Raw genomic sequence first — 22,671 nt, 5'->3', positions numbered from 1 at the left:
TGGGTAAAACAGTTGTTTAATCACATAAAAATGTTTGAAACTTGCCCTATAGAAAGACACAGTCTTGAGTTTTCCTTAATTTTCATCAAAGATGTTTGGTCAACTCCCTCATGTATAAGGAGCAGTTGAGTAGATCATAATGTTAATGGCTAGGTGATGGTATGTAATTTGTTGAACAGGACATTAACTTCTTGTAATCATGCCAGCCAGAGTATTTGAAAACAGACTGCATGTTCTACTTACCTATTATTGCCAGCAGGAAAGACACATTTTAGCAATTTTGCTTAAAGAAGGGAAGGTCAACAGACACGAATCCCTGTTATATACTTTCCTTCATTGTAGATATCAGCAAACATAAGAAGGTTTGAGAAAATTATATGGCAGTTGTGCTAGTTATGCCTATCCCAATCCTAGTTAATATCTGAATTTTGAGAATGATTACTGGGCAGGGACAGGGACATTGTTGGAGAGGCTTTGGCCAGCAAGTGTCTTATCTACATATGTGATGGCAATGCCTGGTCATACAACCAACATGGCACAATGTGAGCAATTTTATTATGGAGTGTATACACTTGGGAGATATCCCTGGAATGCCTGATTTTATTTTTTTTCAATGTGATGCCTGTGCAACTGAATAAAGAGCAGGGGCTAACAGTGGTTCCCAAACCTGGTCCTGGAGGCACCCCAACCAGTCAGGTTTTCAGGATATCCACAATGAATATTCATGAGAGGGACTTGCATGCAGTGGAGGCAGTGCATGCAAATCTCTCTCATGAATATTTATTGTGGATATAATGAAAACCTGACTGGTTGGGGTGCCTCCAGGACCAGGTTTGGGAACCACTGGGCTATTAGTACTAATATGGGACATAGCAAGAAGAATACATGCATGAGGTAAAGGAGGCTGTAGTGGTCTGTATGGATCACATGTATAATATGTGTGAGATTAAAGCATATAGATCTCATATAGTTCAGATGTTCAAAAAAGTTTGGAAGTTGTATGAGGAATGGAAGATGAAAGAATAAGAGCAGCATGGGAGTAACGAAGTTACGTGACACGGATTCTAGGTGTGGATACTCAGGTTGATATGGGGGGGGGGGGGATGGACTAAGAGCTTCTAAGAAATATATTTTATTAAATACAAACAGTACAAAAAGATAAGAACAAAGCCAGTACAGCAACAACTGAAGAGGTCAGCAAGGAATAAAATAACACCAATAAGTCTACAGCATCCTTAAAGAACATTATAAAATTTCCTATTATAAATCACTTCTATACCTAAGGTGGGAGGCTTAGACACTTATAGCCTTCCCTCCTAGCCTTTATAATTTCCAAACTAACCTTCCTGAAATCCCCCATCCTTAAAGAGCCAAATCCCACGGACATGTGGGTCTAAAGGGGATGACCCAATGAAAGAACCCTGTTGGGCTGGTGTGTTTTCTTGGGATCAGAGGTTGTGTACATTCTGGTGGGGAAGTGGGGAGAGGGATATGTTCTTCACGTCTGAAAATTTATGGACATTTATAAGCAAGTTTATTGTTATTGATGTTACTTGTCAAGAGTATAAAGAGGAGTAGGCACTAGAGGATCTGTTGTAGTGCCTTGTTATTTGTATTTACTTTTTGGTTGCAATATTCAGCAATCAATAAAATGCTAATTTCCTCCCAAAAAAGTAGTTATTAGTCTCCATCTATTGGTAAAATCAAGGGTCTGGACGAGTTTGGAGGGACTAAAGGAAAGAAAATTATCAGGTAAGATCTAATTTCTCCATCTTTGAATTCCACAATTTTAGAAAAATTCAAAATGAATACTGAATGACCATGGAGAAACTAGAATTTACCTGCAAATTTTCTTTCCATTATTTCTTCACACTATTCCAGGACAAGTGGGATAGTCATATCCATCGACCAGCAGGTAGAGACAGAGAATCAATCCAGAGCTCAGCTGTAGACCATATACCTTCATCCTCACAGCTCAGCCCTTCAGTAAGTACTAAACAAGCAGGAAAACCACGGAGCCTGTGGAACCACAGAAAAGAATAAAACACCAAGACTCCTGTGGGTAGACCCCTCCCCAGTTGCCATAAACTCGAATCCTGCAGCCTCTGCAAGGTGACCAAGCGAAACAGCTACCTACCTCGATGACACCATCAAACCACTGCACGGCCTCTGCAGAAACAGGGAAGGGCTCCTGGAATAGTGTGAAGAACTAATGGAAAGAAAATGATCAGGTAAGACCTAATTTCGTCTTTCAATATGTATCTTCCTACTAGTCCAGGATGAGTGGGATGTCTCCAAGCACCTCCTACGTTGGGTGGGTATCCAGTCCTGCCGCTCTCAGAATCGCAGCACCGAAGGCAGCATCCTCCCACACCACCACATCTAGGTATGCAGCAAAGCCCATATTGCCACCCGGCAGATGTCTGACGGTGCAGCCAAAGAAGCCTCAGCCCATGAAGCCGCCATTCGATGTGTCGAATGGGCCCGAATCACCGGTGGAGGCTGCCTGCCCGCCAACAAATACGTCGACATCACCGTCTCCTTCATCCAACATGCTATCGAGGTCTTAGAGGCCATCAAGCCCAACTTTTGTTTGCCGAACAGAACAAATGACCTGTCCAATCTCCTGCATTCATTAGTAACCTCCAGATATTGCATGAGCACCATGTGCACATCCAAAAGTTGCAAGGATGCAAACTGTGAACTCAAATCCTCCTTCCCACAGGTCCACTGAATGATTCATGTGAAAGGCACAGACCACTTTCAGTAAGAATGAGGGCACCGTTTTTGAGGGAGACCCCCGCTTCAGTAAAATTGAGAAATGGGTCCTGGCAGGAAAGAGCCTGCAACTCTAACACCTGCATCACCGACACAATCGCCACCTGGAACACCGTCTTCAAGGAGAGATTCTTCACTGAAGCCTTCCGGGGTGGCTTGAACAATGGCTTCTGCAAAGTGCGAAGAACAAGGTTAAGATTACATTTCAGACAAGTGGCCCTGAAGGGGAGATTTAGCCGCCCAACCCCCTTCAAAAACTACACCATATCAGGATGTGCTGCTAATGATGAATTCTGCAACCGGCCTCGAAAACAAGGCAGTGCCACCACCTGGACCTTCAAACAGCCTAAGGCCAAGCCCTTGCAAACTCCTTCATGCAAGAAAGTCAAAATGAGACCCACTGAAGCTGAAAAAGGGTCTGCGCCTCAACTCTCGAATGTGCACCAGACCTATGCCTATGCCATGCTCGTAGTTCACTACTGGACCTGAAGCAACACTGAAATGACAGCCCTCGAATAGCCCTTCTTCCTCAGCCAAGCCTTTTCAAGGGCCAAGCCATAACACCAAAGAGGGAGGGATCCTCCATGAAAACCAGCCTCTGACGCAGGAGCCCCCACTCCTGATGAAACTGAAGCAGTTCCTGTCAAGCAGATAAATGAGGTTGGCGTACCAAGGCTTGCACGGCCAGTCCGGGGCCACTAAGATCACCCGACCCTGTTGATCTGCTACCCGCCGCAACAGCCTCTTGATCACTGGCCACAGCAGAAACAAGTACAGTAATCCTAGCGGCCACTCCTGCAGGACAGTGCCCAAGCCCAACAAGCCCGGCTCCCACCAACGGCTGTGGTACCTTGGAATTTGCCCTTGTAGCCATCAGATCCAGCATCAGTATCCCCCAGCACCACCAGATCAGAAGCAATGTCTCGTCTCTCACTCCCCCAGATCGAGTGACAGATGAGAAAGTCAGCCTCCATGTTCAGCGATCCTGCTATGTGCACCACCAACAGAGAAGATGTCTTTCTGCCCAGGCTGTCAACCACCTGGCATCTAAGGCCATCATTTTGTTGTGAAAAGGGTCACGGTGCCATGGCCAAGCCAAACGACATGGCCCGGAATTGAAAACGATGGCCCAAGATCGTAAGTGGAGGAACTGCCGATGAGGGGGCCAAATGGGAATGTGCAGATACGCCTCCTTGAGATCGAGCACGGAGAGAAACTCTCCGGAGGTGATGACCAATTGCAGAGGTTCCATATGAAAGTAAGGGACTCTGAAGCAGTGATCTACTCTCTTGAGATCCAATACGAGTTGCACCAAGCCCTCCTTCTTTGGCACCACAAAGTAAATGAAGACCCCTGATCTGCCTCAGTAGGCTGAATGAGAATGATGGCCTGGAGAGTCAACAACTGGTTGAGAGTTTCTTGAACCTGGGCTGCCTTGACCAGCCCCCAACAAGGAGACCATAAGAGAGGAGTGACTGGGCGGGAGAATTCTAGCTTGTAGCCCTCTTGAAGAATGTCGAAGACCCACTGATCCGACATGATCTTGGTCCACTCTCCCCGAAACGCCATAAAGCATCCCCAGATTGGAATGGGAGAGGGGGCTGGCCTGGCATAATTGTGATTGCCTTGCAGAAGTGACAGAGCACACTGCCTGTCCGCTGGATTTCTTGTCACTGCGAAAGTATGGCTGCTGGGCTGCAGAACGCGACTGTTCACTGAACTTGCGACATCCTAGGTCTGTACTTGCGGCTGTCCCGGAACTTCCGCTGTGCCAAGCTTGGCACACGGTTTCTGAATGAGGCTTGTCCTCTGGCAACCACTGCGGCTTCACTTCCCTGAGCTCCTTGACCAAATTTTTGAGGTCCTCATCAAACAGCCACTGCCCCTGGAAGGGCAGCTTGACCAGATTCGCTTTAGAAAACAGTTACTCAGACACAGCTGCCGACGGGCGGCTACCATCAACAACATGTCTTTAGCAAACAACCTCAACATGTCATAGACTGCGTCTGCCAGGTAAGCCAGCCTCAAGTCCTGCTGGGAAAAATTAACTTAACCAGCTGTGCCCGCCCGCTGATGCTATTGCAGGCAGGTCCACATCACAAAGGAGCTGCATACCTAGGTCTGAAGACCTAATGCCGCCACCTCAAAGGCCTGCTCGAACTTCCTAACCTGGAGGTTCTTCAGGACAATACCCCCCTTCCACTGGAATGGTCTTCTTGGTCAAAGCGGTCACCAACAGCCTAGTACCATTCCAAGATGGCGCTCTGAACAGACGCACCTGAGTTTGCTCCTAGAAGTTGCTCTGGTCTTTAGCTTTTTTCGGTGCCTTTGCTTCATCGTTGTTAATGGGGAAGCGGAGGGGAAAGGTTAAGGAGTACCCCTCGGCTCCTGAAGCTGTGTCATCGTTGAGGCAAATGACCCTTCAATTTTGTAAGAAACAACCGGGTCCTCTGGGTACTTCGACCCCCTCTGCCACTGTCGACGCGTTGACGTCGATAGAGAGCAGTAACGGGGCTTCTTTGAGCCCCGTGGAACGCATAGCACCGCCTCAGCTTTGGAGTGAGTTCCTTGTGGCAGCCCAAACAGAGACGGATAACGAAGGGGTTCAACCCGACATGTTCGAGGGGAGGACTGTAGCAGGAGAGAGCGGATCCCAGGTTCGAGAAATACAAATACAAGCAGCCTTAAAGGTATTACCGCAAGACATTGTTTCTAAACTTTCTCGTAGTGAGGTCCAATCTCACTCCTCTTTGCCAGCAAGTGGTGTGGTTAGACCAGCTATTGTGACGCTTGAGTCACTATGGGACATGGTTTACAATATTCAATCCTCTATGCAAAATACTTTGAAAGAAAATACTTGTGACATTAAAACTCTTTCTGAGGCTGCTCTGATTCAAGCGCAAGTGACTGCACAGCAATCCTTAAAAATTGAAAATGTGGATAATAAGATTCAAGAAATGGGGATTTTGGAAACTGCTCTGGTTAAGGATAATAATTTCTTACATAAACGGTTGGAACACCTGGAGAATCAGGTTAGAAGACTTAGCCTTAGGTTTCTCAATTTTCCCAAGTCACCACTAATTTCCCCTTTAGAAATGGTGAAAAAATATATGACTGATATCCTAGGAATGGACAAAGATACATTACCTCCCATCACACAAGCCTATTATATCTGGAATCTTAAGGGGATGGAAGGGAACTCCCTCTTGATGGGGGAAGGAGTGAACCTTACTTCTTTCCTGGAAAGTTCATTAGAAATCATTACTCAGAGGTCAAGTATGCTGGTCACTTTTGTGCTGGAGCCAGATCGGAATGCTGTATTAAGACTTTCCTTAAGACACTTAGAAAACCTGTTTTGGGGCTCAAAGGTTTGAATTTTCCCTGATCTCTCAAAGCCTACACAGATGCGACGCAGGGCTTTTTTAGAACTGTGACCCAGAGTTGTGGCATTGGGAGCAAATTTTGTATTACGTTTTCCTTGTATTTGTAATGTAATGTTTGAGGGTAAGCAATTTCAATTTGTGGAACCTAAACAGCTTAAAGAATTTCTAGATGCTAGAGTTGATGTGAATGTTGTGTGCCCTCCCTAAATTGCAGGCTGGGGTCTGAAAACAGAGGTAGCAACTGTATGCTGTATATTTTTCCTTAATGTCTATTAGATATTTGTAATCTTGTAATAATTTTTTCTTAATTTGTGGACGGAAAGGCCGTATAAATTTTTTTCCTTAATGTATTTTAGTTTTTTTCCTGTAAAATGAATGCTGATTGCGTATTCACATTGTTTTGTGATATATTATAAAATATTAATAAAGGAATTTTAAAAAAAGCTGTCACCAACATGTCCAACTTTGTAAGGTAGAGCTTGTTTTTCTCCTCCGCCACCAATGGGTACAACTGGGTCAAGGCCCTCCCCACTCGAAGGCTCATATCAGGCACACTCCATTCGGCCAAAATCAGATCCTGAATGTCTGGAATCATTGGGAAGGCCTTGGATGGGGCCTAAAGGCTGCACATGACTGCCCACCAGCTGGCACTACTGCCGGCTCCTCAATGGAGAGTGCTGCCAGCGTCTCCGAAATGAGGGTACCCAGCTCATCCCAGTGAAACAAGTGGAGGACCCACTGGTCATCCCCCTCCCCTGGGAGAAGTTTGCCATCCTCTAAAGGCTCCTGCAGGGAGGCGCCCTCTAAACACAGAAAGGCCACATCAGAATCCAGAGAGCCCCTAGACCAGGAGTCCTCCCAGTCCCTGACAAGTCCACCTGTGTTCACTTAGAGGCCACAGGCCCTGGTCCCTCTGGCTCCTATGGATCCCAACCAGACCACTGCTTCAACTGATAGGCCTGATGGAGGAGCCAGACAAACTCCAGGAAAAAGGCATCCTATGAGTCTGTCCCACTCCCAGAGGACCCCGTAAATCATTAGCACTGAGAGGGCAGGCCTCATGCTTGCCCCCAACCCCTGCCAAAATGACCGCTGCCCCCACATCTTCCCAAGATGAAGCACGTGGCTGGTGCCTGGGAAAAACAGCAGCTGATGCAAGGACCTTCTGCAAGGCCGTTTCTGCCACTGCGGAATCCCCTGATTTCTCCACAGACACCGCTGACTCCGGCCTGCACTCCATGCAGTGACCAGACGCTGTAAGCTGAACTCCACACTTAGAGCAGCACAACATCTTCTGCTGGTGCTGACCGGGGATCAGATTCCAATCTGCTCTAGGCTCAAACGAAATCCATCGTCTTCCCTGCGCATCCCTTGATGCTCACCGTCGCCTCTGCAATGAGCATGGGAAACAAGGGAAGGGATTTACCCACCGACTAATCTGAGCACCTCCAAATCTGGGTCCCCTAGAGAGCAGCGCTCACCGCTGCACACATACTGGGTAAGGAACACATTGTGCCCTGGCCTGCCAAGAGGCTCCAAAAGAGGATGATAGGGACCCAGGCCTCACCTGTACACCAGCCTGCTGAAATCCACCTGACCCCCCCCCCCCCCCATCCAGACCCCAGGGCAAGAGAGAAAGTTGTGTTTATGCACCTGTTGGAGACAGAAAATACTGACGAGCTGAGCTGTGGGACTGAAGGTATATGGTCTACAGCTCAGCTCTGGATTCTTTATCTACACCTGCTGTCGATGGACCTGACTATCCCACTTGTTCTGGAATAGAGGGAAGATACATAATGGAAGAGTCTTAGACCCACAACTTCTTTGGAATTTGGAAAGAATTAGGAAAAACCTTCCCCCTGTAAATGACATAGTACAGGTTCTACTGCAGTGTTTTAAAGGAGGACTTGTAGTTTGTTGTGTAATACTCTGATATAAGGATATGGACATTTTTCTGCTGGCACTAGTTTCTTTCGGGGTGGCATTTGTTGAAAATTTATTCTGTATCTGTGCTAGATGAACCAAAATACCCAATGGTCTGTGGTGATAGACTGCCAAGACTTTCTGAAAATCTGAACCCTGCTGCCTACCAACAGTTAGTCAAAAACTGATTAAGTTTCTCAGTAGTACTTTGGTAGCTGCCTGAGTACTCCACTGTCTAGGTCTCTGAGGTTGGGCATAAGACTAGTTTGGTTGGCACTTCTTGGGAACTCTCATATAGGAGTGAAAAAGCTATTGAAGAGAGAACTGCTGAAAGTATTGCTGGCAAGGTTTTTTGTATAGTGGTTGTTGAGACTTGCAAAACTGTGATGACTGCAAAGGTGGTTGTGATGAGAGCTCACAGATAGTGAAAAATTATCCTTGAGACATCCTTCACCATGTCTCTGAACAGATTGTCTGCTAGACAAGGACCATCCGTAAGACAGTCATGAAGTCGTCACTATGCCCAGATCTGAGCATGCAGTTTGTCTTCCTCCCAAGTGTCACTGCTGCTATGCAGGAATCCAGGTCATAAGGTCATACTTTTGTATGTATTAGATGGTAGGTTCTGAAGATCTGGTGATCCAGTTGTTACTAATTGCTGAAGGAGAAAATGGTGATAAGAGAATGTGTAGTTGATGGTCTAGAACTTTTATGGTAAGTATGGACCCTTGGTAGACTTTTATTTTTCCTACCATGTCTATGTTCTTTTGGTCTTTGCCAATTAGAGTCTGGGTAGATAACCTTGGTTGGTTTAGATTAAAAACTGAATCAGTGATGAAAAACTGATAGGGTGGCTGTGAGTGCTTATGGCCTGGTGCTGGGAGGACTTTATATTTCAGCTCCAGATAACTGGATGATGTTTTGGCTGAAAATGGTGTCTTCCAATAATTTAATTGAAGATCTTGAAGAAGCTGGTGCTTTGGAGCACTGAGAGATTGTAAGATTGATTGTAAGTTGCTCCTGTTATTGGCTGTTGGTGAAGGACTGAGCTCTAATGCTTTGGAATTTTGGGCATAAGTGATTTTTCTGCACGTTCTTCAGAAGATTTGAAGGACGTATTATTGCATGATCTTGGCTGACAGTAGTGTTAGGCAAGTTACTTTGTAAAAATAATATATTAAAGTTACTAGTTACTGCAAAGAAAAAGTAATATATTACTGTTACTAGTTATATTTTTTTTAATTCTTGGATATACAGTCATTTTGACATTACATGAAATTAATTCTAGTAACTGGAACTCCTTCTATTATCAAAGAAAACATCGAAACAGAAAATGTTCAAGTCCTCAAATATAGGGATCCAATACAATTAGAGAGATATTTAAATCAAATAATGAAAAAAAACCCCATGAAAATAGCTAGCTAGCTGAATGCCTGCCTATCTTCTACGACAAAGTTCGTGATAAGGTCATTAATCTGAGTCTGCAAAATTTGGTGTCATAGTTAAAATCAACAGTTGATTGAACATAACTTTATTTCCTTGCTAGCAATGACTCCACTTCATCACTCTCAGGTTTCATCACTCTCAGGTTTGTGGCTTACCAGACACAACTTGTCTTAACATACATATTATCTTTTTTGCTTATTAAATACAACAAAGTTGATATAAACAGAATGCTTAAATGTTGAAGACCCAGCCATGTTATTACCTCATGCTTCACACTTGAACAATTTTACTCAAAAAGGAAGTTTGTCTGCAGCCCAATAATGGGCCTAGGGGTCCTTTTACTAAGCCGTGGTAAAAAGTGGCCTGCGGTAGTGTAGGCACGTGTACTGGGTATGTGTCGGGCCAGTTTTTACTGAATCTACAAAAAAAAATTATTTTTTTAAAAATGGGACTGGAAAAGGGCCTGTGGTAAAAATGAAACCAGCGCACGCCCAAAACCGGCCTGAGCCCTTAATGCCACCAATTGATCTAGCGGTAAAGGCTTTTGTGCTACACACGCGGTGACTAGTTGGCATGTGCCAAGTGCCGATTACCACCAGAAACGGTGTGCATAGGAGGAAATAAATAATTCATCCAGGCATTATGGGCGTGCATCAAATCTGCCATTACCATCAGGATGGTGTGCTGGCCTGGCGGTAGTCTCATTTTGGCACACGCACATAGAGCCTACCGCAACTTAGTAAAAGGGCCCCCTAGTGATGCAAAGAAAATCGGAAGGGTGTCACTAAAAAGTAACTTTATAACTAGAAATTATATTATTCATTACTGAAAAAATATAATATATTAGTTACTTCATTACATTTGCACAAAAGTAATCATTTCAGTTACTCATTATACTTTCAAAAGTAATATATTACCAGTAATATTTTACTACCCAACACTGGCCGACAAACATGGCCATCTATCTCCACAGATTTGAAGTGGTATGACACACTGTAGAGAGAGCAAGTATCTTCACAATGATGCAGATCTTGTTGATCCAGAGGAGTCCCAAGAAGGGTTTGAGGCTGGTGAAGGAAGTTGTAGCAGACCTCCAGGGAAGTCTTATGGCCTGTATTGAGATTCCTTGATTGTATCTGTGTTCTGGAGAAGGGCTGAACTATTTCTGATGAATTTCTGAAGCGACTACAGGAAACCACTCTTTGGAGCCTCCTAATAGAGGGGAATCAGTGATGCTGCTACTTGTTCAGGAGACGAGAGGCATCTGCCCAGTGACCTCGTGTTTTTATTTGTTTGGTAGGTGGATCTACCTGCTCAACTTGTCTGCACTTATTTGGACAACTGAACTTTTCCCCTCGTATCATCCGCTCTTAACCTTCCCTTCAGTCTTCTCTTTCCCTCACTCAGTCCAGCTCAGTACCTTCTTGATCTTCTGCTAGCAGGGCCTCCACACATAGCTTTTCTTTAACATGTGAGCTGGCTGCCTCTTCTTCCATTGGTAGGGCCTGGGAAACTCAGACAACTTTTCTATCGCCACCCTGATTTAAACCTCTTCCCTTCCTCCATCAGATACTGCTGTGGGAAGTGCATGACAGAGTGAAAATGAGCAATATGCATGCACCATCCAGTACTCAACTCACAGTTTGGGGACCCCTGTCCTAGACTATAAAGTGTATTTATTTATTTGTGACATTTATATCCCACATTATCCCAAACAAGTGAGTTCAATGTGCCTTACAATAAACAGTATAGGATACATAATAAAGAATAATGCATAAGAAAGTAATTTGTTGTAAGAATCCAATTTTACAATACAATATCATAAACATACTGGGATAGCTATGGGTGTTTAACATTTAGACAATCTATTATGAATAAGAAATCCTCAGTGGAGGAGGGTAGTTAGTGGGGTCCCGCAGGGGTCTGTGCTGGGTCCGTTGCTTTTTAATGTATTTATAAATGACCTAGAGATGGGAATAACTAGTGAGGTAATTAAATTCGCCGATGACACAAAATTATTCAGGGTCGTCAAGTCGCAGGAGGAATGTGAACGATTACAGGAGGACCTTGCGAGACTGGGAGATTGGGCGTGCAAGTGGCAGATGAAGTTCAATGTTGACAAGTGCAAAGTGATGCATGTGGGTAAGAGGAACCCGAATTATAGCTACGTCTTGCAAGGTTCCGCGTTAGGAGTTACGGATCAAGAAAGGGATCTGGGTGTCGTCGTCGATGATACGCTGAAACCTTCTGCTCAGTGTGCTGCTGCGGCTAGGAAAGCGAATAGAATGTTGGGTGTTATTAGGAAGGGTATGGAGTCCAGGTGTGCGGATGTTATAATGCCGTTGTATCGCTCCATGGTGCGACCGCACCTGGAGTATTGTGTTCAGTACTGGTCTCCGTATCTCAAAAAAGATATAGTAGAATTGGAAAAGGTACAGCGAAGGGCGACGAAAATGATAGTGGGGATGGGACGACTTTCCTATGAAGAGAGGCTGAGAAGGCTAGGGCTTTTTAGCTTGGAGAAGAGACGGCTGAGGGGAGATATGATAGAAGTGTATAAAATAATGAGTGGAATGGATCGGGTGGATGTGAAGCGACTGTTCACGCTATCCAAAAATACTAGGACTAGAGGGCATGAGTTGAAGCTACAGTGTGGTAAATTTAAAACGAATCGGAGAAAATTTTTCTTCACCCAACGTGTAATTAGACTCTGGAATTCGTTGCCGGAGAACGTGGTACGGGCGGTTAGCTTGACGGAGTTTAAAAAGGGGTTAGATAGATTCCTAAAGGACAAGTCCATAGACCGCTATTAAATGGACTTGGAAAAATTCCGCATTTTTAGGTATAACTTGTCTGGAATGTTTTTACGTTTGGGGAGCGTGCCAGGTGCCCTTGACCTGGATTGGCCACTGTCGGTGACAGGATGCTGGGCTAGATGGACCTTTGGTCTTTCCCAGTATGGCACTACTTATGTACTTATGTACTTATGAAGCAAAGAGAAAGTTAATGGTGAATAGAGTAATAAGGTTTGGAAGTACTAAATATGTATAGGAATGTAACCCACCTTAAGACTCTAAAATCCACAATCGGGATTTAAACTTATTACCAACCGAGAACCTCAAACCACCTCATGGGAACCTTAATGCTACTTGTGCCTGGTTCACCACTCTACCGAGGAGTAGGTTACTATCATTGGTTCAAGTGCGGGGGAGTAGAGAAAAACAACCAACCGAAAAAACTCAATCTAATTTGAGAAAACCGGATGGTTTAAAAACTCTTGACCCCCGACACTGACATACCAAAAAAGAGCCAAAAAGTAGGTAAACCACCCCTATTCAAAAATACCAACCCCCCATGGTGCACCTTCATAACACCCTGGTCCTATAAACCCCTTATTTTGGATCTTAAGTAGAGGGTAATTTCAGTTGCTTAATAATGAACCCGTTCTCAAAAAGTCCAACGTCACTTATCTGGTCGTTGTGAATCCAGGGCTCAAAAGAAACGTCAAACCAGGCTGCAAATAGTCCACACTGGAGACGGTACTCAATTGTTCAGTTACCAATGACACCTCGCGTGTCTAACTTCGTGCCTTTCTTTGTGCTTTTCTTCCGACAAGTGCGCCTTGTTTCGCCGCTATCTGGCTGCTTCAGGAAAAAGAACTTTTTAACATTCTCGGGTCCTCCTCGAGACCTCAGCATATAACCGAACGTATTCTCAAATGTTCACAGCATACACTGTCAAGATGGCGCAAACACAATCTTTAGCCAACCGGGAAAAAAACCGGTCGCGTTTTAACTACCAAATTGGAAAGCCCCGCCCCTGCTGAAAGCTACTCCAATCAGTTCCTTTGTATAACTGATAAACTTAATAGTAGGCGTTCCATTCTATGTTACGGTTCAAACCCTTAGGTTCTACCGTCTGTAACAAGTAGATCCAAAACTGTTCTTTCCTCCATAGTATAGTTTTAATATCCCCCCCTCTCTTACCCAATATTACCTGGTCAATGACCATGCAGGTTAATTGTTCAAACTTGTGTTGGAATTGCACACAATGACGTGTCATTGGTGCTTCCATTTTAGATTTCGTTACACAATGCCTGTGTTCGATAACCCTAGTTTTAAATTGCCGTGTAGTGTGGCCCACATATATCAGACCACATGGACACCAAAAGGCATAAACCACATTCATTGACTCACATGTGGTATTCTGTCTGAGCTGAAAATTTTTGCCTGTTGTGGAAGAAAAAGTAGAACCTTCTTTAGTTAGAGAACAAATTGAACAATGTCCACATTTTTGATGACATCCTACTGAATTTTGTTTTTGTGTCCAAACATCCGCATAACTGAATTGATCTTGTAAATTTCTGTTACGAGAAAAAGACATCATTAAATGATGATCAGAGAATGCTGGCTGAGTAGCCATAATGTTCCAATGTCTTCTCAAAATTGTAGCGATTTGTGGAGAACGATTGGTGAATTTTAAAACACAAGACGTAACTTTAGAATCACTCTGTTGTTGTGCGTTACCAAGGTACCTTTCTTTCGGTGATAACAAGAATTCTCTATGGTTGTTGAGAGCCCGTTTATAAGAATGTTTAATAAGATTCAACGAGATCAAAAGGACTATAGTGAAGGTTATGTCTATAGTTGGCAGAAACCTAAAAATGTTGATCTAGCGAGTGAGAAAGGTAGAAAAGTGGGTTTTCAATTATCTACCTCTTCAAGTGGTGAAGAAGAGAGATGTGACCAATCGGAGGGGGAACGATTTCGAGGTATGACCACCAGACGCACCAATCAACGAGGACGAGGGAACTGGAGAGTCAGAAATCGAGGGGAACCGAGTTACAGAGGAGGAATGAGAACACGACGACGAGACGACTCGCTGTGATTAATTTATCTAAGTACACATTAACATCAGCTGAAGAGTCTGTTTTGTCCTGTGGCCTGTCTTTTGTTCCTACTTCTAAACATTTACCTTTTCAATTCCGTGCAGAATTTGAAAAATTCTTACGAATTCTTCAGTTAAAGATCTTTTTCAATGAAACTCAAGATTCTACACGAGGTTTTTCAGATTGTGTAGCTAAAAGTACATGGGTTCCCCCTGGTCCTGTAAATCCAGCTTTAGCGATCTTTAAACAATTAGTCCTTAGAGATGTGGCAGCGATGGAAACAATACAATATAACAACCAGACCAATATGACTAGAGAAGAATTCAAAGCGATACAAACGCTTAAAAATGAAAAAACTATAGTTATAAGAAAAGCGGACAAAGGTGGTGCGGTGGTGGTGTTAGATAGGGACTATTATATTAACGAAATACAACAACAGTTGTCGGATGTCAACACGTATAGTAGGTTAAGTCAAGATCCTACTTATGAATTACTAAGCAAGTTACAGGAAATAACGAAAGAAGCAGAGAGAGTTGGTTTCCTGACTAAAAAAGAAAGACAATATCTCTGTCCCGTACATCCAGTAACACCTATTTTTTACACGGTCCCTAAAATCCATAAGAATCTAACCTTTCCTCCAGGAAGGCCTATTGTTTCTTCCAGGAATTCCCTATTAGAAAGAACATGTAAATACACAGATTGTTTTCTTAGGCCACTTGTGCAGAACATACCAGCGTACATTAGGGATACGTCCCATTTTTTGCAAATTCTCATGGGGCTTAATATTGATGAGGAGACAGTATTAGTGACGCTAGACGTACACTCTCTTTACACCGCAATACCCCAAAAAGAAGCCGTGAAGGCAGTAGAGGATGCGTTAAAAGACCGCCCTCGTCCACATACAGTGCCTACTAAATTTATATTGCAATTGGTAGAGATTGCCCTATTTAATAATCATTTCATTTTTAATAATGATCTGTATTTGCAAACTTCGGGCATAGCAATGGGCGCTTCGTTTGCTCCTTCAATAGCAAACATTTTCATGGGACAATATGAAAAACAATATGTGTATACGGCACAAGGGTATTCAAAGGTGAAATATTGGGGTAGATACATTGATGATGTTTTTCTTCTCTGGCAAGGTTCGCAGGAAGAACTGGAAGAGTTTGTTACTGGCTTAAATGGATGTCATGCAACAATTAAATTTGAGAGCAATTGCCATCCGGTGTTCATTAATTTTTTGGACGTTCTTATTACAAAGGAACGTGGGTCTCTAAAAACAGATGTTTTTGTTAAAAGTACCGATAGGAATTCACTATTGAGGTACGATAGCATGCATCCCTACCATCTTAAGCAAAGTTTACCGTTCTCTCAGTTTCTTCGTTACCGAAGGATTTGTGATACGGCAGAACAATATCAGGAATCCTCTAAAAAATTACAGTCCAAATTCAAAGAGAGAGGCTACCCCAATAAACTTATTAAACATTCTTATAAACGGGCTCTCAACAACCATAGAGAATTCTTGTTATCACCGAAAGAAAGGTACCTTGGTAACGCACAACAACAGAGTGATTCTAAAGTTACGTCTTGTGTTTTAAAATTCACCAATCGTTCTCCACAAATCGCTACAATTTTGAGAAGACATTGGAACATTATGGCTACTCAGCCAGCATTCTCTGATCATCATTTAATGATGTCTTTTTCTCGTAACAGAAATTTACAAGATCAATTCAGTTATGCGGATGTTTGGACACAAAAACAAAATTCAGTAGGATGTCATCAAAAATGTGGACATTGTTCAATTTGTTCTCTAACTAAAGAAGGTTCTACTTTTTCTTCCACAACAGGCAAAAATTTTCAGCTCAGACAGAATACCACATGTGAGTCAATGAATGTGGTTTATGCCTTTTGGTGTCCATGTGGTCTGATATATGTGGGCCACACTACACGGCAATTTAAAACTAGGGTTATCGAACACAGGCATTGTGTAACGAAATCTAAAATGGAAGCACCAATGACACGTCATTGTGTGCAATTCCAACACAAGTTTGAACAATTAACCTGCATGGTCATTGACCAGGTAATATTGGGTAAGAGAGGGGGGGATATTAAAACTATACTATGGAGGAAAGAACAGTTTTGGATCTACTTGTTACAGACGGTAGAACCTAAGGGTTTGAACCGTAACATAGAATGGAACGCCTACTATTAAGTTTATCAGTTATACAAAGGAACTGATTGGAGTAGCTTTCAGCAGGGGCGGGGCTTTCCAATTTGGTAGTTAAAACGCGACCGGTTTTTTTCCCGGTTGGCTAAAGATTGTGTTTGCGCCATCTTGACAGTGTATGCTGTGAACATTTGAGAATACGTTCGGTTATATGCTGAGGTCTCGAGGAGGACCCGAGAATGTTAAAAAGTTCTTTTTCCTGAAGCAGCCAGATAGCGGCGAAACAAGGCGCACTTGTCGGAAGAAAAGCACAAAGAAAGGCACGAAGTTAGACACGCGAGGTGTCATTGGTAACTGAACAATTGAGTACCGTCTCCAGTGTGGACTATTTGCAGCCTGGTTTGACGTTTCTTTTGAGCCCTGGATTCACAACGACCAGATAAGTGACGTTGGACTTTTTGAGAACGGGTTCATTATTAAGCAACTGAAATTACCCTCTACTTAAGATCCAAAATAAGGGGTTTATAGGACCAGGGTGTTATGAAGGTGCACCATGGGGGGTTGGTATTTTTGAATAGGGGTGGTTTACCTACTTTTTGGCTCTTTTTTGGTATGTCAGTGTCGGGGGTCAAGAGTTTTTAAACCATCCGGTTTTCTCAAATTAGATTGAGTTTTTTCGGTTGGTTGTTTTTCTCTACTCCCCCGCACTTGAACCAATGATAGTAACCTACTCCTCGGTAGAGTGGTGAACCAGGCACAAGTAGCATTAAGGTTCCCATGAGGTGGTTTGAGGTTCTCGGTTGGTAATAAGTTTAAATCCCGATTGTGGATTTTAGAGTCTTAAGGTGGGTTACATTCCTATACATATTTAGTACTTCCAAACCTGGTTGGGTAGATAGAAATATTTGTTTTTGGGTTTTGGAATTTCCCTTTAGCGAGATATAGAATAGAGTAATAACCAATTCAGGTAATAATTAATTGTTTGAGATATAGTTGTTCTTTGTGAGGGTTTGTTTGAATAGGAACGATTTGAGGATTTTGCGGAATCTAGTATATTCCTGTATATTTCTTATTTTGGGTGGTAAGGAGTTCCACCATTTGGATCCTAGGTAAGTGAAGTCTGAAGAGTGGACAGTTTTGTAGATCACTTTTTTGCAATTTGGGAGGTGTAGTCTGAGATAATTTCTTGCCTCATATTTAGTGTTTCTTTGAGGTAAGTATATTAATGGTACCATATAGTCTGGAGCTGTGCCATTTAGTATTTGAAAGATAAAGGTACATAATTTGAAGGTAATTCTTGCTTATGGGAAGCTAGTGTAATTTGATTAAAAAAGGGGAGGCACTTTCAAAACGAGAGATTTTATATATGAACCTGGCTGCAGTGTTTTGAGCTGTTTGGAGTTTTTTTCAACAGGTACTCCTTACAGCCAGCATATATGGCATTACAATAATCGAATTGGAATAATGTTAATGATTGTACCAATAGTCTGAATGTTTCTGATGAGAAATAGGGTCTGATCCTTTTAAGTTTCCAAGAGACCTAAAACATTTTGTGATTACTGAGGAAACTTGAGTATCATAGTTTGTGCTGCTACTATTCCTTCCATCACCTTTATCATCAAAGGAATGGAGGCTACTGGTCTGTAGTTTGTTACATCAGTTATGGTGATTGAATTGTTGTTTGGTATTGGTGTTTGGATAATAGAGCCTTTATTATCAGGGAAAGTGCTGTGGAATAGTAGGAAGGAGATATGCTGTTGAAGCAGATTGATGAATATATTAGGAGCTTCCTTCATAAGGTAACTAGGACAAGGATCTAGTATGCAGTGTGAGTTTGAATATTTTAGGAGGTAATGTTTTACTGTGTCATGGGGTTGGTAGTTGGAAGGAAGACCAGATTCTGTTGGTGGCTATTCCTGTATGTGTGTCTGACTGTTTTTCGTAAATATCTTGATGATTGACATTTAATTTGAGGACTCCTCTGATTTTAACTATTTTTTGTTCGAAAAACGTAGCCAGTTGCTTTGCTGTTGGTGGAGACTCTGTGGTTGTGGGTTTCTTTCGTGGATAATAGGCTTTTTATCAGCTTGAAAAGTTTATTGTTATTAAGGAAATTACCACCAATTATTTTGTTATAGTATTGAGCTTTTGCAATTTTGATCTCATTTTTATATGTTTTGATGGCAATTTTCCAAGTTAATTTGTTTTCGTTTGATTTGTCTTTAGCCCATTTTCTTTCCTGTTTTCTACATTTTCTTTTCAAAAGAAGGATTGATTGATTAAACCAAGGTGAAATTTTCTGGGTTGGTTTGGATGTAGATTTGAAGGGAGCTATGTTATTTAAGACATTTTTGCATAGGTCATCCCATTTAATCATGAAGTTGTTATTGTCTGCTGGAGGAAGAGCAGGATTATTCAAGATGTTAGACTAGAATCTTGTGGTATTTATTTTTCCTCTAGTTTTGTGAGGAATCGTAGTATCGATTTTGTATTTTCCCTCCAATAGAGAGAAAACTTGAGTTTACTGTGATCTGACCAGGGAGTTTGAGTCCAAGTATGGCTACTTAGATGAAAGTTGTTTTTGTTTGTAAATTTATAGGCTAATAGGTCAAGTAAGTGACCTTTATTGTGAGAGGAATTGCTGAATGGTTGTGCCAAACAGAGCAAAAAGTCCAGGGCCTTTATACCCAAAGACAGTTTTCAAAAGGCTTTGCTGCTGGACCGGGGTGGTCATCCTTGGCGATGTTGTTGGTCGTCCTCGGTGATGTTAGCTGCTGGTCATCTGCGGCTGCTTTGTGCTTGGAGAGTGCTACATGTTGAAGGGGCCCTGCTTCCTCTTGGCAACCCTGTCCTATTCGCAGGATCTGATTACCTGCCTTAATGTGTCTCAGCGAGTCAAGATCTGATTCTGTACTCTTTACTTTCTTTTCCCTGTCTGCTTATTTGTTTAAACATTGTATTTATATTCCCTTTCCTTCTGCCCTCTCTACTGTCATTGTAATTGTTTTCATTAGTTCATTGTAAGCCGCTTTGGGGCTTCTTTACGTGGCAAAAAGCGGGGTATAAATGATCTAAATAAAATAAATAAATTGCCAGTAGTTTAAAAAGTCAAGTAATTTTTTTGTATTACTGTTATTCTGATTATCTAGATGTAAATTGATGTTCCCTATTAGTAGGACATTATCAAATTTAGTGCATATGTTTGATACAAATTCAGTGAAGATGTTTTCTGTTGGTTGCCATATCCCAGGTGGGCGGTAAAAAAGGATGATGCAGATAGATTAGATAAGAATGTCTTTGTTGATTTTGCAAGCAATCGTTTCGAGCGTAGGGGAGTTAATATGAGATATCAGTTCTACTTTGAAAAAGGATCTATATATTATCGCAATGGCTCCTCCTTTTTTCCCTTTTCTAGCTTGGTGAAGAATTTTGCAACTTGGGGGTCATAGTTCATTTAATATTGGATCATCTTGCGCATGTAACCAGGTTTCAGTAATCAATAGGAGGTCTAATTGTTCTTCTAGCCATTCTCTGATTATCTGTGTTTTGTTTATTATAGATCTGGCATTAACATATCCCATTGGGACTGGTGTAAATAAGTGTTGCATTTAACATTAGATGTTTTTTTTTGTTGAGAAAGGGTTATGTTTTGTTTTTGAGTATGGTGTCTTTCAGTCAGGTGTTATTTGATTGATGTGTGTATGATTTAGTTGAGTACAATAATTGAATTTGTTATATTGTGTGTTGTGGTTTCCTGCTTTAACTTTAAATCTGTTAGAAATAATGACTAGGATATTAAAGTAGGTTTCTAAAGTGGTAAAGGGAGAACCAGTTAATATTTGACATAGAATAGTAATACATAGCCAATTAACTGTGAATAATTGGGAAAACATTTTTAGACTAGTGTGAAATAATGTCTGGAAGTAGACTTACTGCATATGATGAATTTAAGACTCAGGAGGCAGCACACATTTAAATAATGCAGTTAGTGATGTCACCCACCAGTGTCTGGTTTACAGAGGCCACTTTCTCCCTGTTCTGAGTGCTGGAAACTGCTCTCCCAATGTACAAAGGAGCAGACAAAAGACTTGGAACAGGTTAGATGATGAACTCAATAAACTTGATGACATTACCTTGGTGTTCTCAGCTTCAGAGAAGATAAAATAGTTATATATCTAGTGAATAATTTTAGAAGTATCTTGTATAAATATTTTACTGTCTTCAATATGCGCTTTACAAAATCTTGTACATCAAAAATTAGCACAAACTAGTCAGATTTATCAACTTTAATGTAAGAGTGTAAAGAACAAAACATAATTAATAAATGATAACCATAATAGCAGCTATAATAGTAAATAAATGCTTGGTAAGATGTAGACTCTTCAACATTATTTACATTGTTCTCTTAAAGAAGGAAACATGAAGGCAACATATAGCATTCATGTATAAACATAAACAAGGAAAAAAACCCCACTAAATTAAATTAAAACATAAATGTTTAAATATATCAATTTTCTCTATTTTGGGAATGCCCCTTAATATTCTTAGGGAAAAAAAAACACCTTAGAAGAAATTCTAGAGTTGTAGTCCCATTAAGAAATCATTCCAGCCATGGTGGTTCCCACAGTTTCTAATATAGGACACACTTTTGAGCTTTAATAAAATTACAGGGCTTCTTACAAGATAAGGTAATGAAAATATAAACTGAAATGTATGTTTAAAGTAATTTACAAATTGCTGTTCTGCTTTGTACTGCTGTTTCTAGTTGTGACCACAATGGTCTTTCCCATGGGAGCCATCTGTACATTCACTGGGACTCACTTTTCAGCCTTCATCCACAGTTTGAAAACTGCAACAATTAAGGATGTAGCTGAAGTCATTTATTTGGAGGACAGACATGCATTTCTCTATTGGAATTAAGACAAATTGTGTGCTGTTTAAATGAATACTATTGAATTGCAGTACAGTCTTAATTAGCACAATCCTTTTAAAGAGCATGATCCTATGGCGTATACTAACCATGTAAGGCAGTGAACATGCTAGTAAGCTTGTGTCCTTTACATGACATTCTATAAATACAACAGCATGTATTTAAAATTTACAGAATGCTAAAAATGTGTTAATCATTAGCAGAAAAAGTACACTCAGCTACTCTCATGTACAAATGAAGAAAGATAGTTTATTCCTGGAGTTGTCTGTGATACTTTAAAATGCATAATCCTTGTAAAAAGTGGAACTGTTATTCAACAATGTGCAAAAGCCCCTCTAAATAGCAGATTCCAGTAGAGCTCCTTGATTCAAGGAATGAAGATTTGGATTTCTTGTCTGCTCTCAGCGATTTGTTAAAAGTTCTCAACGCTTTTAATGTTTCTATTGTCGAGTGTCTTGTTACTTCAGAAATAAAGGCTTCTCCCTGTGATACTGAAGGGCACTTTTCTCTCTGTTTTTAGTTTAAAGGCAGAAAGAGAAGAAAGAAACATGAGAAAAGTATAAAGAGATGGAGAAGTAAAAAGCAGAGAAAGTTAGTAAAAGAAGGAATGAAGGGCTTATTTCCAAAACTCTTTAAGTCATATGGACTTGGAAATAAGCCCTTCTATTAATGACATGCAACAGATTTTTTTTAAATAAAGATGAACAGAATTCTAAATATTAATAGGGATGGTTACTAAGTTTCAGTAAAATAGTTCATTTTACTACAGCAGTCACCTGTGCACCTCAGGACAATGGCATATCCAGAAGGCAATTTCCGGGTGGGCCCATGCATTTCTTCTCCACCTCCCCCCCCCCCCCCCCCCCCCCCCCCCCGCTAGACGCCCACCAAATGTTAAAAATTAATACCTTGGCTCATTGGCTGGTGGGGATCTTGAAGCCCCACCAGTTAAAGACTGCTTTCGCTAGAATCCCTGGGCCATCTGAATACTGTGTCAGTCTGCAGCCACTGCATGCCCCCCTGTACATGCTCAGTTCTTATACATGAACTGAGCATGTGTGGAGGTGAAGTGGGGTGCCAGGGGTAGGCGGCTGGGAGCATGGCCACCCACTGTCACAGTTTTCAGATGGCTTGAGGGTTCCGGTGAATATCTTCA

General features: G+C 41.8%; 1 protein-coding gene across 2 annotated transcripts in view; it reads right to left on the bottom strand.

Moving 5' to 3' along the window:
* Positions 1-20,904: 20,904 nt before the first annotated feature.
* Positions 20,905-22,671, bottom strand: part of CCDC88A (coiled-coil domain containing 88A) — a 552,486-nt gene continuing 550,719 nt past the window's right edge. For both annotated transcript variants that reach the window (XM_030196448.1, XM_030196447.1), the window contains one exon: positions 20,905-22,025. The gene's annotated coding sequence lies outside the window, so the exon portion shown is untranslated. The remainder of the gene's footprint in view (positions 22,026-22,671) is intronic.

The sequence above is a fragment of the Microcaecilia unicolor genome, chromosome 3 (assembly GCF_901765095.1).
Source record: "Microcaecilia unicolor chromosome 3, aMicUni1.1, whole genome shotgun sequence".
Taxonomy (NCBI): Eukaryota; Metazoa; Chordata; class Amphibia; order Gymnophiona; family Siphonopidae; genus Microcaecilia; species Microcaecilia unicolor.
This window is presented reverse-complemented; position numbering and strand designations above follow the sequence as displayed.